This window comes from Dama dama, chromosome 7, assembly GCF_033118175.1.
Source record: "Dama dama isolate Ldn47 chromosome 7, ASM3311817v1, whole genome shotgun sequence".
Taxonomy (NCBI): domain Eukaryota; kingdom Metazoa; phylum Chordata; class Mammalia; order Artiodactyla; family Cervidae; genus Dama; species Dama dama.
The window spans coordinates 40,090,993-40,097,264 of record NC_083687.1 but is presented as its reverse complement, the minus strand read 5'-3'; positions in this window follow the sequence as shown (position 1 = coordinate 40,097,264).

The window sequence follows — 6,272 nt, the reverse complement described above, 5'->3', positions numbered from 1 at the left end:
CAAAGGCAGGAGAAAACGTTACTTCTCAAAAGGCTAAACACTTTAAAGATTAAAAACTTTCAAAGAGCCAACATTCCTAGAGGGCTTCCCTGGTGGCTCAGATGGTAAAGAAACCACCTACAATGCGGGAGACCTGGGTTCGATCCCCGGGTTAGGAAGAACCCCTGGAGGAGGGATGGCAACTTACCCCAATATTCTTGTCTGGAGAATCCCCATGGATAGAGGAGCTTCGTGGGCTACAATCCATGGGGTTGCAAAGGGTTGGATGTAACTGAGCAACTAAGCAGAGCACAACACAGCTGTAGGATAGAAGCCTTTATATGAAAAAAAAGGAAGAAAAAGAAAGGCATTAACTGGAAACTCTATAAAGTTAAACTGGTGGCCAGAGTTCCCTTGATGGCAAGTGTAGACTCCAAGTGAACACTCAGGAATTCCTTGGCAGTCCAGTGGTTGAAACTCGGAGCTCTCACCGCTGAGGTCCTGGGCTGGATCCCTGGTCAGGGAACTAAGATTCCACAAACTGCGTGGCACGGCCAAAAAAAAAAAAGTATAAGTGAACAACCAGAGAACCTAAGATAGATTCTTGGATATGCAATGACACTTATCTCTCTACCTCCAAATATCTTCCTAGGTTGTACATTTAAAAGAATTGAATCTCTACACTTAAAAACCTTCATTCCTGTCTATTAAACATAATATTAAAACTTTGCAATAAGTAATTTCAAAGACAATGTTATTACCTAGTGGCATGTATGATAGGTTTTTATTATGAAATTTTTTTTTTCTGTTTCAACTAATTCATATTAGGCTTGTGTATTAAGCTAGCTATTCGACTCTAGGTAGTAATTCAAGTAGCTTCTTGAAGTACAATGAACACTAGCTGCCTAGATGGTCTGTTCTGTACTGTGTATTCTAGTCCTTTTCTAGCAAAGTAGAAAATACTTGGTGGTTGCCACTAGAGGGCAAATAGCCTCTGGACTCCTCTTGGACCAAGAGCATCTCAATCCCAGATAGTCAAAGTTTTCAGTTTCTCATATAACCTAGTCTTAAGCCTTACACTGCCAACTCTTAGTCAACCCACAGGCTCAGTAAGCTAGGACCTCTAAAAGTCAAGATTTAAATGTGCTCTTTTACCATTTTCCCAAGTGATCCCATTTGGGGTTATAAGTCTCTTCCTTGAGTGCCCTAACTCCTAACTTTCTTATTCTAACCCTTTCTGATCTTGATCTTAAACCACACTACTCTGCCAGCAAGGTAACCTAACCTCATAGCATTCAACAGCAATCTTAGACCTTCGAAGGGCAGAAAAGCACTCTCCAATCTGATTGATTTCCGCTTGCCTTTCCAATCTCATATCCTACCACTCCCACTTGCACCAGTTCAGAATTACTCACAATTCCTTAAACACCCTTGTTCATGCCCTTGTGTCTTTGCTTAGGCTTCTAAGATGCTGGCACTACCCATCACATATTATGAAGACTCAGCTCAGATATTACTGATGAGAAGCTTTATAGTCTCTGCTGATTCCCTGCTCACCCTTCTTCCTTTTACTTAGCGACAGATTTCGTTTCTCCCTCCTGTTTGCTCCTCCAGCATCTAGTAGACACCTCTGTTAACAATGCTAACTCTGCTACTGTGATTAGGTCTAGCAGAATATATGCATGTTCATTCTTTTCTGAAATGTAAACTCAGCTGTTTTGTCTTCTCTTCTGCATTAGAAGTTGTTAGAAGTTCTAAAAGAAAGATAGAATGCAAACAACTCCCTTCCTCTCCAGGAAACAGAGACTGGGCATTTGTGGGTTATGAAGACTGAGTTCTCTCTGCCCTTGAGTAAGGAGGTACAAGATTTCTGCTGATGAAAATTTGGACTTTGTTGCTAGTTTTAAAAAGCAATTAGGACTTTTGGCGTAAAGAAATATTTGGAAATCTGGAAAGGCTGAGGTAGACCGAAAAAGGTCCAGGGAGGCCAAACATCATTGCCCAGAGCCAGGAAAGTGATTTGAAAAGCAGCTGCTGCCTGGAGGTGCCCCGTGGGTGGGCTTAGAGAAGAGCCCCTGATGATGGGCAGTGATGATGTACTCAGGAGCAGTGCCGAATAAACCCAGCACAGCCCTCACCAAAGGACTGTCCATTTGAGTGGGCACTCTGCCTCAACTAGAAAAATAATCGCAAGATGTGATCCTCAGCCTATGATCAAGTCTTTTTATTTTTTTAGGCAAACACAGACTATTCCTAAAAACAATCAAAGAACATTTGTCATGGTGATCATTTGGGAATGTGTAAGAGTATCGAGTCACTATGTTGTACACCCTGAAACCAATAATATTGTAAGTCAATTATATTTCAATAAAGAAAAACACCCAAAAAACTATTGACAATCATTGAAAACAAGGAGTGTCTAAGAAATCCGTCAAGAGGAATCTTAAGGAGATATGACAACTCAGTATAAAGTGGTGTTCTGGATCAGATCCTGGAACAGAAAAAGACTTAAATGAAAACTAAAGAAGTGTAATAAAGTCTTCCCTCGTAGCTCAGTCGGTAAAAAAAAATCTGCCTGCAGTGCAGGAGACCTGGGTTCGATTTCTGGGTCGGGAAGAGCCCCTGGAGAAGGAAATGGCAACCCACTTCAATGTTCTTGCCTGGAGAAATCCCATGGACAGAGGAGCCTGGCAGGCTACAGTCCATGGAGTCACAAGAGTCGCACACAACGTAGCGACTAAACCACCACCACCAAAGAAATGTGGTAAAGTGTAAACTTTAGTTAATCACAATGTACCAGGATTGGTTTGTGAATTACATTTATATATGATATCAAGGTTAGATGTTAATAATAGGGGAAGCTAGTGTGGAGTATATGCAATCTCCATTCTATCTTTCTAATGACTCTGCAAATCTAAAACTGTTCTAAAAACTTGAGTTTATTTTTAAAAAAGAAGGAAGGGGATGAGGAGGGGAGGAGAGAAAGAAAAACACAAACTAACCTGTGAGAATGTCTCCTTCGAAACCTTTAAGAAACTGGACACACCCTGGGCACCTGGACCCATGAGTGCCTTGATTGTGGACACTGGTCAGGTTATGCTGATTGACATCCCCAAACCCTAGCTTTAATAAGCTATCAATGCATACTTATTAAATTAGTATTTCTTTCTAGTAAGAGAGTAGCAAGAGGTAGTGAAGAGAATGTTTTGTGTGTGTGATAATTAATGTATTTTGTTTACTTAAGCTGATAAAAAAAAAATTTTGTAGGACTATCCAATTCAACAGTGTTTGTCCTGACTTAGAGTTTTGTATGACTAACTCGTAATAGTATCTTAGTGCAAAAATAAATTCAATTCTTTAAGAATATTGTCATTTTTCTGATGTTAACTTGGAGGAAAACCATCCTTATCATAGTGAGATGTTAAAATTGAGGCAGAAAATACATAGAGATCAGATACAAAACATCTAAATAGCTTTAATGAAAAACAAAGTTTCAATTTTTCGTTCACATAAAAGGAAGCAAACCTGTTACAATTCTCTTAAGCACTAATATTTGAAGTACAAACATTGAAAATGGAATGTACTTATATAATGTGTTTTTGACGTAAAATTGTTCTCTAATGCGTTTTTTAGTTTAGTGAAGACCTCTTGGAAAGTGACACATCAGAAAGCATTTTATCCATGATATATATTTCAATATAATTTGTAATAGAGACTTTTCTGAAAAATTTGCATATCTCATGATATTTGTCAATATCAATATGGTATGGTTTAATAGAAATGTACACTTAAAAGAAGAGAGTGTGGAAGAAAGAAAAGATGGCCCCAAAATTAAGGTTTTAGATCATTATCTATTCAAAAGCTTTTCCTCTGCCAGTCTTCTGTGCATTGACTGAAGCAGTTGGGGGTCTTGCTGATGATTCAGGACCCCGCTAAGCTGTCTTGCTTATCAAGAGGGAGGCTATCTAACACACAAATATAAAGCTGTAACCCTTTCTCCTTGGCAAGAAAGTAAAAAAAACCTAATAGATTTTTAGTTTGAACAGGCAACTCCTACTGATATTTTATTCTGGACATATTGTGAGAAAAGTAAAAAGGTCATTTTTTTGCACTTTCAGAATAAATTTAAATCACTGATGTTTTAAAATAGACTCACTTTCAGATAGATATTAACATATATTCAAGAAAATGTATTAATTCTAGATGATGATAATTAATGGTATGAAGCTGATTCTGTTTCTCTCCCGAAATAAAATAAGAGGAATGAAGAAGAGGAGAGAGTACAGAAATGCACATGGTGGGAGGAAGTAGGGTAGAAGGGGTTCTAGGTGGGTTAGAGAAGAGAGAAGGGGGTAAAGACATCTCTGTGCCAATAACAATAACTCTATGGTTCTATGGTGCTTGAGAAATTCATACGCATTTTCTAATTTTCTTCACAATGTCAACAAATCAATTCTTATCCATATTTTAGAAATGGAATATTCAGAGAGTTTAGTAACTGGTCCAGGGTCACTCACAGTTAAGAAGAAGATTCAGGTATCAAACCTAGATTTCCTTGATCCTGTAGACTACGGAACCCAGTATGCCATCTCTCAGCATTTCCATATCAAAACTTTTCAGGTATGATTTTTAGGTTCGAGGCTTTGTTAGGTTAATTCCTATGTATAAGAGCTCTGGGAGGTCCAAGTCATTGATGAAAGCTAACAGAACCTCAGCAATTCTCTCACCTTTGTTTGATGACTGTAATCTTTGCTATCCTTTGTGGCCCATAAAGAAACATTTCGTTACTTTTGCCAAATGCTGTATGCTGTCCTATAAACCAGGACAATCTTCAGTTGGCAATATTCTTCAAGAATGGGATTTGTTTTATTTTCTGCACTGGTGCCATTTATGCTACGTCTGCATTCACAGTGTTTAGGGCAGTGCTCAAAAATCTAATATCCTGGTTATGTTTTTTATGGCTCAGAGAGTCAATAAATTTTCAGTTCTGTAAAAAAAAATTTTCTTTTGGTTCATTACTATTGTTTCTAGTTCTCTGTAGAACTTTTCATCTTATCTTTTAATTGCTTAAAATATGAATGATGATTTGTGTCTGAAAACTCCAGTGTCTGGATCCCATGTGGGTCTAAACAGTTTGTCTTGTCTATTTTTCTTTTGGATTTTGGTCATAACCTGTCTCTTTCTTTAGCTGGTTATTATTGATCACCAGACATTGTATATTATAATCATCAAGAGATTTTATATGATGCTATATGACTCCAGAGAGAAAGTTCATATGCTTTAGGCAGGCAGCTAGGTTAGGGGCACTAATAACCCCTAAACTCCTTAATCTAATCAGCAAATGGAGCTCATCTGAGGTTGGGTTTTTTTAATTCCTGTGAGAATTGGTCTATTTCCAGTTCCCTGTTATTCTTGGGTATAGCCCTTTTGAGTCCAAACTGACAGCTTGAGATATTTACCAAGATCTCTACCCCTTGGCAAGCACTACCTCCGTGAGTCCATCCAAAGCTCTCAGTTCTCATCCTCTTAGCCCCAGCTTTCAAAATCAGCAATCACTTTAAGGAGAAAAGTGGACCCAAATACCAGGTTCAACTCTATGGACTTCCATCATCTTCTCGATCTTGACTTCACAATTCTTCACAGTCTTGCTGGCTTTACACTGATTTTACACTTTTTTTTTTTTTAATATTTAGTCTAGCTTCTCTAAGCTGCTCTCAGTGGAAAGGTTGATTCAAAACAGCTTATGCTGTCATCAGTAGAAGAGAATTCACTTATACCATATCAATCATTTTAAAATGTACTGTTAGTATAAAAATACAGTTTCTATTTTTAAAAGTTTAGATAGTTGGCTTCTTGTAAAAAAAAAAAAAAAAAACAGAAATTACAGCAAACTAACCCCATGTTCTTGCATGTCAGCTGTCCCTTGAATTAACTGCTGTCACTTTGAGATGGGTCAGGCATGATCCTAGTTCACAAGTCTTTCCATATCCTAGTTTATTGCACTGGTTGCCTTTGTTCCTTTCTGCTACTGACCTGGCCCCATTATTAGGCATTTTGTGACGCCTGCCCCAAGTTTAAGGGACTATTTATAAATTAGACATCATGAATTTCAATAGGCTAACTCAAGTTCTTTTCCCAGAAAATTAGTTACCCCCCAGCAGCAACAGAGACTTTGCTTACCTGCATTGGTCATGGTGGTTTAGTTGCTAAGTTGTGCCAGACTCTTACGACCCCATGGACTGTAGTCTGCCAGGCTCCTCTGTCCATGGGGTTCCTCTAGGCAAGAATACTGG